The following is a 10,531-nucleotide window of genomic DNA, read 5'->3' on the forward strand; positions in this document are numbered from 1 at the left end:
ACCCAAGGCAGGTCCTCCCAGGCCGCTTCCTTGGCAGCACGAAGACCCCTGGGGGAAGAGGGGCCAGTCAGACTCACCAGCCAGGCGGGGGGTGGCGGGGGGAGCAGAATGCAGGAAGGTCATTCACCCCATTTGTCACCTACCTCTCAGCAGGCTGCCGGCCAAAAGGGAGGCAAGGTTGCCGGATGGAGGGGCCGGGGGGGAAGGGGCAGCTGCGGGCAGGGTGGATGGAGGTAATGGGGTGGGGGGACGCGGGGCCGGGGGGTCTGGAGACATGGGTTCAAGCCCCTGACTCACCCTGTCCCGTGGGCAAGACGGGCCCAGCGTTCCGCTGGTAAATAAGGTCAGTGAGTAACAGGACTTTTGAGGTCCCTCCCACCTTCCATTAGTCAGCAAACTTCCCTCCCACAGCCAATCCCACGTCCCTTGCACAGCTTTGCATTGGTTGTTGTTGTTGTTGTTGTTTTTAAACAACAGCTCTGTTGTGATAGAATTCACATACGGTATACTTCGCCCACTTAAAGTGTAAAACTCAATGGTTTTCAGCATACGCGTGGAGTTGTACGGCCATCTCCACAGTTAATTTCAGAACATTTAATGGCCCCTTTAGCCACCACCAACACCCAACGCCCGATCCTTCCGAGACCTCCATCCCCCACCAGTCCTAAGAAGCTACTAATCTACTTTCTGTCTCTATAAACTTGCCTCTTCTGGACATTTCATGGAATCATTGCTCCTTTAGAGAAGGAGGGCACTGGGCAGACTGGCTGCCTGTTGCCCCCAAACCAGCTCCTGTCTCAGGCCCCCTACTGCCCCAGGCCCTGGGCTCTGCACTGCCAGGCCTTTGGGCCGCAGACTCGTTCTGTTCCCTCCATCTAGCACGAGTCCCATCTCTCTCTCCTTCTTGGTGACCCCTTTCCTTTTCTTCCCCCAACACGCACCAGCCAAACCCCTCTCCCGGGACCACTGTGACACTGTCCACTTCTCACTTCCTTCCCACGGTGGGAACGGTCCTAAAGTAAAAACCCAGTCCAATCACCCTGACCCAGCACAAAATCTTTCTACAAGTCTCCATTACCCTCAGGATACAGCCCGGACTTCTGCCCCCACCCTGGTGTGTTTTGATCTGGATCCCCCTGATCAAAGGTGTGTGTTTGGGAGATGATTCCAAGAGATAGGAGGGAGGAGAGGGAAAGCACGAGAGCCCTAAGAATGCTCTGGAGATCTGCTATAGGCAGCAGGGGCTCAATTCTGCCAGAATCTCCGGGGATTGCACAGAATGCTACCCAGATTGGTCTGTTCCAGGGACAGGAGACGGGCATTTTTCTGGTGGCTCTCATCCCTCACGGGCCAGGAGAGCTCTAACCTCCATCCCCACATTTCAGGTTGTACTTGCTGTCGGGCCAAGAGGGCCCCCAGCTTGGAAGGCTCAGACAGAGAAAGATGCTGCAGTCAGTTCTCTTAGAGCACTCCACCCAGATCCCCTTTGCCAGGCTCTGCACCCACACTATGTGGGCTGTGGACCTTGGCCCTTCTCCAGAGAACAGCCCTCAGCTGATGGGAATCATTAGCCAGGAAGCTGAGCAGCCTACAGTCTAAGATAAACTAAAATGGGGGCTCCCTTGCCTCAGGTAGGGGGTCAACACTGGGATGCAGTTTATGCTCCAGACCTTCCCTGTGGATCGGGCCGAGAACCAACTTTCTCTGAAGCCACATTCTGCTTCCCCGTCTCAGGAAATCGTGGCACCTAATCCTTAACTCGGGCTCTGCTTCTGGGGAACCCAACAGAGCCAGGCATGTGTGTGCGAGGCAGGGCTGCTGACATCTGTCAGAGCTGCCCACCAAAGCAGCGGGGGAAATCCTAGGCGGGCAGATCTGGGGAAATCCCAGATCTGGAGCTTCTGACCACAGAGGCCCGACACCTCTCTGTGTCTCCCCTCCTATCTCATTCCTCCCAAACTGCAGCCAAATGCAGTAGCACAGGAGGAAATGTGTCCCTGGGAAAATGTGGGGCCCACCCCATGTCATGACTGTCTTACTTTGGTCTGGACCACAAACCTCACAAGGCCACGAGGACAAGAACTTGGCTGCACGTGGGCCTCGGAATAGAGTTAGAAGGGCAGACTTGGGGACCAACAGCCTCGGGCAGAGTCTGGCTGGGGGTGGCCCTGTAACTGGAAGGTCAGATTTGAAAAGGAGAGCAGAGGGTCCCAAGGGCAGGCATCAGCCTTGAGGGGGGCCCATGAGGGAGTAGCAGTGTTCTCACATAACATTCAAAGTCCCGTGTGGATGGGTGGATAGTCCAGGGAGCTGAGGGCCAAATACAGAGGCCGAGGAGGGGTGACTGGCTGGGGGTGGGTGGCGGAGACAGGGACTCAGGTCTGTCGCAGAAGGCTCAAGTCCCACGATCAGGGACGGCCCTGTGAGAATAAGGCCCGCACTCAGAGAGCAAACATGCGGTTAGATCCAGAGCCAGGCTGACTTGAGGTAAAGCCCCAGATGGATGGTCTAGAACTATTTAAGTCCCCCGGTCCCAGGGCAGGTCCAAATGGGCCTAAAGCCTGAGGTGGAGCTGAGCCCACCGGTGAGAGAACAAGAAAGAGCCTATCAATACCAGGAAAGAGAGCTCCCCCTAGGTCAGGAGCCAGGTGGCCCAACTCTATACACCCAGCAAATTTGAATAAATGCTTGCTGACTGGCTAGCTCTCATGTAGCCAATCAACAGCTCTGAGCACCAGTTATGAACAGCACTCATGTTAGGTGATTTAAGGTCCTGTCCACGTGCTTAGCATCTCTTCTGGAATTGTGTGGATACTGGCTTTCTGCAGACACATTCAGGCTTCTGCCATAGCCTAGCACCCCCAGAACTAAAAGTACCTTGGGACCCAGAATCATGCCCACTGACCCTCTCAGGGAGGCCTGATGAAAGGGGGCTCCTCAGAGTAGAACCACATTTCCCCTCGGGTTACAGCTGAATGAATAAATGAAAGTATAAAACTCGCCTGGTAAAGGTAAATATACAGTCAAATTCAGAATACTCTAATAATTTAACGGTGGTATATATATTACTTTTAACTCTAGTATAAAGGTTAAAATACAAAGGGCTTTAAAATAATTATACCTGGGGTGCCTGGGTGTCTCAACGGCTAAGCATCGACTCTTGATTTCGGCTCAGGTCATGATCTCACAAATTTGTGAGATAGAGCCCCACATCAGGCTCCAGGCTCAGCATGGAGTCTGCTTAGCATTCTCTTTCTTTCCCTCTCTGCCTTGCTTTTACTCTCAAAATAAATAAATAAATAAACTTAAAGAAAACACAGCTATACCTACAAGAATTTGTTCATGGGAACAATTCTATTTCCAATAGCATCAAAAAGAATAAAATACTCAGGAATAAAGGTAGCTAAGGAGGTGAAAGATCAGTAGAGCGAAAACCATAGAACACTGATGAAAGAAATTGAAAAAGACATAAACAAATGGAAAGATATCCCATGTTCATGGACTAGAAAACAACATTGTTGAAATGTCCATTCTATCCAAAACAATTGACAGATTCAGTGCAATCTCTATCAAAATTCTAGTGACATTTTTTTTTTTTGCAGAAATAGAAAACACAATATTGGAATTCACATGGAATCATAAAAAAAACACTGAATAGCTAGTGTAATCTTGAGCAAGAAGCTGGAAGCATCACACTTTTTGATTTCAAATTCTATTACAAAGTTATGGTAATCAAAATAATATGATACCAGCAAAAAAACCCAGACATATCAGTCAGTGAAACAGAGTAGAGAGCCCAGAAATATGCCCTTGCATGTGTAGTCTACTAATCTTAGACAAAGGCTCCAAGGATATACACTGGGGAAAGGACAGTCCCTTCAATAAATCGTGTTGGGAAAATTGGATATTTACGTGCAAAAGAAGGAAGTTGGACTCTTAAACCCCACACAAAAACTAAACATAAGATCTGAAACTGTCGGGATGCCTGGGTGGCTCAGTCAGTTAAGCATCCAATTCTTGGTTTCAGCTCAGGTTATGATCTCACAGTTTGTGAGCTTGAGCCCCACATCAGGCTCTGAGCTGGCAATTTGGAGCCTGCTTGGGATTCTCTGTCCCCTCTCTCTGTCCTTCCCCTGCTCATTCTGTCTCTCTCTCTCTCTCTGTCTTTCAAAAATAAAAAGTAAAAAAAAAAACTTAAAAAAAGATCTGAAACTGTAAAACTCTAAGAAGAAAACATAGGGGAAAGTCTTCTCGACATTGGTCTTGGCACCAAAAGCACAGGCACCAAAAACAAAATTAAATAAGTGAAGCTACATCACATTGAAGTTTCTGCACTGCAAAGGATCAACCAACAAAATGAAAAGGCAACATGTGGAATGGGAGAAAATATTTGAGAACCATATATCTAATAAGGGGTTAATATCCAAAATATACAAGGACCTCATGCAACTTAATAGAAAAAAACAAAATGAAATAAAAATGAAAAACAAGTATCCTAACTTTAAAATGGGCAAAGGACCTGAATAGAGCTCTTTCTCCTCCAAAGAAGACATACAGATGGCCAACAGGTAAAAAAAAAAAAAAAATGGCTAAGAGGTATATGCATCACATGCATCATAATCAATCATCAGGGAAATGCAAATCAAAACCACAATGTGATATGACCTTACATCTGTTAGAATGGATATTATCAAAAATTTTAAAATAACAATTGTTGGAGAGCCTATAAAAGAACCTATGGGAACCTATGGGGTGCCTGGGTGGCTCAGTCGGTTAAGTGTCCAACTTCGGCTCAGGTCATGATCTCCCGTTCGTGGGTCTGAGCCTTGCATTGGGCTCTGTGCTGACAGATCAGAGCCTGGAGCCTGCTTCAGATTCTGTGTCTCCTTCTCTCTCTGACCCTCCCCCACGTGCACTTTGTCTCACTCCAAAAAATAAATATTTTTTAAAAATTTTAAAATAAAAGAAAAAAAAAAAGGAAAGGGAACCTTTGGCATGCTTGGGTGGCTCAGTTGGTTGGGCATCCAACTCTTGGCTTCAGCTCAGGTCATGATCTCACAGTTCATGAGATCAAGCCCCCCATTGGGTTCTGTTCTGACAGCGTGGGGCCTGCTTGGTATTCTGTCTCCCTCTTTCTCTCTCTGCCCCTCCCCTCTCTGCTCTCTATCTCCCTCTCAAAATAAATTTAAAAAATAAAAATAAACTTAAAAAAAAGAAAAAGAACACTTATACATTGTTAGTAAGAATGTAGGTTGGTAGAGCCATTATGGAACACAGTATGGAGTTTCCTGAAAAAATTAAAAATAGAACACCATATAATCCAGCAATCCTAATCTGGATAGCCATCCAAAGGAAATCAAATCACTATCTCAAACAGCTACTGCACTCTCATGTTTATTGCAGCAATTGTCAAGGCCAGGATATAGAAACAAGCTAAGTGGCCACTGATGGATGTATGGATAAAGAAAATATGGGGGCGCCTGGGTGGCTCAGTCGGTTAAGCGTCCGACTTCGGCTCAGGTCACGATCTCGCGGTCTGTGAGTTCGAGCCCCGCGTCGGGCTCTGGGCTGATGGCTCAGAGCCTGGAGCCTGCTTCCGATTCTGTGTTCCCCTCTCTCTCTGCCCCTCCCCCGTTCATGCTGTGTCTCTCTCTGTCTCAAAAATAAATAAACGTTAAAAAAAAAAAAGAAAATATGGAAGATATATAATGGAATATTATCCAGCCTTTAAAAAGGAAGGAAATTCTGCTCCTTGTGACAACGTGGATAAGCTTGGGAGACATTATACTAAGTGAAATAAGCCAGACACAGAAAGAAAAATACAGTATAATCATTTATATGTGGAACCTAAAAAAAGTCAAACTGATATTAACAACAGAATGGTGGTTACCAGGGTCTCAGGGTTTGCTGAATTGAAGAGATGTTGAGAAAAGAGTGCAAATCTTCAGTTATAAAACAAATGAGTTCTGGGGACATAATTTACAGTATGATAGCTATAGTTAATAATAACACATTGTATACTTGAAATTTGCTATGAGAGTAGATCTCAATTATTCTCATGTCAAAAAAAGTGTAACTATGGGAGAGGATGGCTATGTTAATGATCTTGATTATGCTCGATATTTCACAATGTATACATATATCAAAACATCATGTTGTGTATTTTAGATATATACAATTTTTATTTGTCAGTCATATCTCAGTAGAGCTAGGGGAAAAAAGAAGAAGTAACATCAGTTTTTCAAGAACTCATCCAAAAATAGGAGGCAACATTTCTCAACTCATTCTTTGAGGCCCTGATAACCAAAACCAGACAAAGACAATACAAGAAAAGAAAACTACAGACTAATAATCCTTATGAATACAGACACAAAAATTCTCAACAAAGTACTAGAAAAATGAATCCACTAACATACAAAAAGTATTATACTGTATGACCAAGTGGGATTTATCCCAGGAATGCAAAGTTGATCCAACATACAAAAATCAACTAAGTTGATATACCATATTAACAGAATAAAGGGCAAAACCACATAATCATCTAAATAGATTCAGAAAACGTGTTGACCAAATCCAACACCCTTTTTATAGTATGCACATTCAACAAACTAGGAATAGAAAGGAGCTTTCTCAATTTGATGAAGAGCATCTATGAGACATTCACTGTTTACATCATACATAATGGTGAAAGCCTGAAAATTTCCCCCTAAAATCAGGAATAAGAGAAGGATGTCTACCCTCACCACTTCTATTCAATGTTGTATTGGACATTCCACTTAGGGCAATTAGGCAAGAGAAAGAAATAAAAGCATTAAAGTTGAGAGTATCAAGCAGAATTATCTCTGTGTGCAGATGACTGCATCTTGTACATAGAATATCCTATGGAACAGGCAGACACACACACGCACACACACACACACACACGCCCCTTTTGGAACTAATAAATTAACCAAGCTTGTAAAATATAAGAGAACTACTAACAAATCACTGGAAATGAATACTTCAAAAATGAAACTAAGAAAACAATTCTTCTCATCATATGCAAAAATTAGCTCAAGTTATCATAGATCTAAATGTAAGTGCTAAATCTATAAAATTCTTGGAAGAAAATATAGGTGCAAATCTTTATGACCTTGGAGTAGTGAAGGTTTATTAAATACAAGGTGAAAAACACAAGCTAAAATAGAAAAAAACAAATAAATTGGATTTCATCAAAATTTAAAACTTTTGTATATCAAAACACCATCAAGAAAGTGAAAAAGACAACCCACAGATTGGGAGAAAATATTTGCAAACAGTTTATCTAATAGAGGACTGGTTTCCAGAATATATAAACAACTCTTACAACACACTACTAAGAGATAAATAACCTATTTTTTAATGTGAAAAGGATTTTAATAGACATGTCTTCAGAGAAGATATACTTACAAATGGCCAATAAGCACATGAAAAGAAGTTCAACATCATTAGTCACTAAGAAAATGAAAATCAAAACCACACTATGATGTATCAAAACCACTGTGATGGCTATAATAAAAAAGAAAGACAATAAAAAGTGTTGACAAGAATATGGAGAAATTGGAACCTTCATACATTGCTGGCAGAAATATAAAATGGTGCAGCCACTCTGAAAAATAGTTTGGCAGTATCCTGCAAAGTTAAACATAGAGTTACCAAAGGAACAATTCTACTTCTATGTATATACCCAAGAGAATTGAAAACATATGCTCACGCAAATACTCAAACACAAATGTTCAGAGCAATGTTATTCATGATAGCCAACCTCATGCCCATCTACTGATGATTGGGTTAATAACATAGTATATCCATACAATGGAATAATATTCAGCTGTGAAAATGAATGAAGCTCTGATACGTGCTATAACATGGACTTTGAAACTCGGACTATGCACTTTGAAAACATCATGCTAAGTGAAAGAAGCCAGCCACAAAAGGTCACATATTCTATGATTCTGTTTATATGAAATATCCAGGATAAGCAAATCCATAGGGACAGAAAGTGGTTGCCAGGGACTGGGAGGAGGAGAAAATGAGGAATGTCTGTTAATTGGTATGGGGTTTTGAGGGGGGGAATGAAAACGTTATGGTATTAGATAATGGTGATGCTTGTGTGACACAATGACTATATTAAAAAACGATTGTGGGGCGCCTGGGTGGCTCAGTCGGTTAAGCCGCCAACTTCGGCTCAGGTCATGATCTCGCGGTCCGTGAGTTCGAGCCCCGCGTCGGGCTCTGTGCTGACAGCTCAGAGCCTGGAGCCTCTTTCAGATTCTGTGTCTCCCTCTCTCTGACCCTCCCCTGTTCATGCTCTGTCTCACTCTGTCTCAAAAATAAATAAACGTCAAAAAAAATTTTTTTTAATAAAAAAATTTAAAAAAAAAGATTGAATTATACACTTGAAAAAGGTGAATTTTGTGGTATATGAATTATACTTCAATAAAAAAAGAAAATATAAGAAATCTGTGTCTATATCTACTAAAATTTGTATTTTATAGTCAAAGTTTCCAACAAGGAACAATTCCAGGCCCAAATGACTGGAACTGGTAAATTCCAACGGCTTCACTGGTAAATTCTAGTAAACAATTAAGGATGAGGTAATAGTTAGAGACTTTTAGAAAATATAAAAAGAAATACTTCCCAACTAATTTAATGAGGCCAGTGTTAACTCTGATGTGAAACCAGACAAAGATATTGCAAGGGCAAAAAATCCTCACAAAAATAGATGAGGGATTAGCAAACCTTGGCCTCTGAGCCAAAAGACAGCCTGCAATCTATGTTTATTAAAACATAGCCACACCCATTAATTTACATATTGCCCATTGCTGCTTTCAAGCCATGGTGACAGAGTTGAGTAGTTGTGGCACAGATTATATGGTCTGCAAAGCCTCAAATATTTACTACCTGACTCTTTTAGAAAAAGTTTACTGGTCCCTGCTATAGGCCAATAGCTGTCATCAACAAAGATGTAAAAATCCTTTAGAAAGATTAGCAAATCAACCAAGAAATATCCAAAACAGATAAAACATTAAAATCAAGTGGAATTTATCCCAGAAATACAATGTTCATTTAAAAAAAAATCTGGGGTGCTTGGGTGAGCTCAATTGGTTAAGAGTCTGACTCTTGATTTCAGCTCAGGTCATGATCTTACAGTTCGTGGGATCGAGCCTCAAGTCAAGCTCTGTGCAGACAGTGGGGAGCCTGCTTAGGATTCTCTCTCTCCTTCTCTCTCTGCCCCTCCCCTGCTTGTGCTTTCTCTCTCTGTCTCTCTCAAAATAAATAAACATTAAAAAAATATATAAAAATATTTAACAATCAATGTAATACAACATATTAATGGAATAAAGGTTAAAAATGACACAGTCCTCTCAATAGTTGCAGAAAAAGCATTTGATAAAATCCAACATCCATTTATGATTAAAATACTTTGCAGCAAACTAAAAATAGAAGGGAAATTTTCCCATCCAGCATATAAGAAGTTTGGAAGTCACCACTCTGTCTTAACAAGTCGAAGGCTGAATAAACTGAAAAATCAACAACTCTTCTTAGATAAATCAGAGAAGTGAGGTCATGGGGAAAGCTGCTGCCCCCAAAATTGCAGTGACAGATGAATAACAGAGAATTTACAACTTACTGGAGCAGAAACCCATGAGCAGAAACCAGCAGGAACCAGTGCTGGGATAGGGAATTTCTGGAAGCTCAGTGTAGACGAGTCTGAGAGAGAACAACTCCAGGGGGATCTAGTCACAGGGCAAACCCCTGCCCCCCCACTGTTGTGACTTTTACCTCCTGGAGCTCTACCAGTTTTTCACAGTGAATATCGGAGAAAAATTCTCTCTCGCTTCTGGCAGAGGGAGGGAAAACAAGCCATTATGAAATACAACAGAGCATTCTGTTCTTCTTAGCAAAGTCTGCCCTCACAAGAAACTGTCTAATCAGAGCCTCCCTTGCTGGGGTTTTACCAGAGCCTCGCTGACTTGGGGAAAGAGAAATACCCAATGGCAGCCCCCTCTAGCTCCCCTGTCCCACCTAAATTGAATTAGATAATGAGGATGGTTGCACAACCTTGCAAATATACTAAAAACTATTGAATGGTATGCTTTAGAAAGGTGAATTTTGTGGTATGTGCATTATACCTCAATTTCAAAAAAAAATAGAAAGCTCAAAAAAGTCTGTATCTACTAAAATTTATATATTATAGTCAAAACTTACTTCATAAAACTTTCACTTAGAATAATATCCAGAATATCAATCCTACTCTGATCGTGATAGAATTAAAGTAGAAATCAAGAACAGAAAGACAGCTAGAAGATCCCCAAATACCTGGAGATTAAACAACATGCTTCTAAACAACGTACGGGTCAAAGAAGAAACCTCAAGAGAAATTAAAAAATATGTTGAACCAAATAAAATGAAAACGTCATTTATCAAAATTTGTGGGATGCAGCAAAAGCCGTGCTTAGAGGGAAAGTTATAGCACTGAACGTATTTAAAAAGAAGAAAGATCAAAAAT

General features: G+C 42.1%; 2 long non-coding RNA genes across 2 annotated transcripts in view; both read right to left on the reverse strand.

Annotated features, from left to right (window-relative positions):
• LOC109250606 (uncharacterized) overlaps positions 1-352 on the reverse strand; it is a 30,698-nt gene extending 30,346 nt beyond the window's left edge. The window contains exon 1 of the long non-coding RNA XR_008419126.1: positions 144-352. This is a non-coding gene — a long non-coding RNA (uncharacterized LOC109250606). The remainder of the gene's footprint in view (positions 1-143) is intronic.
• Positions 353-7,961: 7,609 nt separating this feature from the next.
• On the reverse strand, positions 7,962-9,735 carry LOC128774717 (uncharacterized). Its single transcript, XR_008419127.1, has 2 exons — positions 8,416-9,735; positions 7,962-8,170 (listed from the first exon to the last, which is right to left on the reverse strand). It is a non-coding gene; the product is annotated as an uncharacterized LOC128774717 (long non-coding RNA).
• Positions 9,736-10,531: the final 796 nt, after the last annotated feature.

The sequence above is a fragment of the Panthera pardus genome, unplaced genomic scaffold, assembly GCF_024362965.1.
Source record: "Panthera pardus isolate Hobbes unplaced genomic scaffold, ASM2436296v1 HiC_scaffold_4, whole genome shotgun sequence".
Classification (NCBI taxonomy): Eukaryota; Metazoa; Chordata; class Mammalia; order Carnivora; family Felidae; genus Panthera; species Panthera pardus.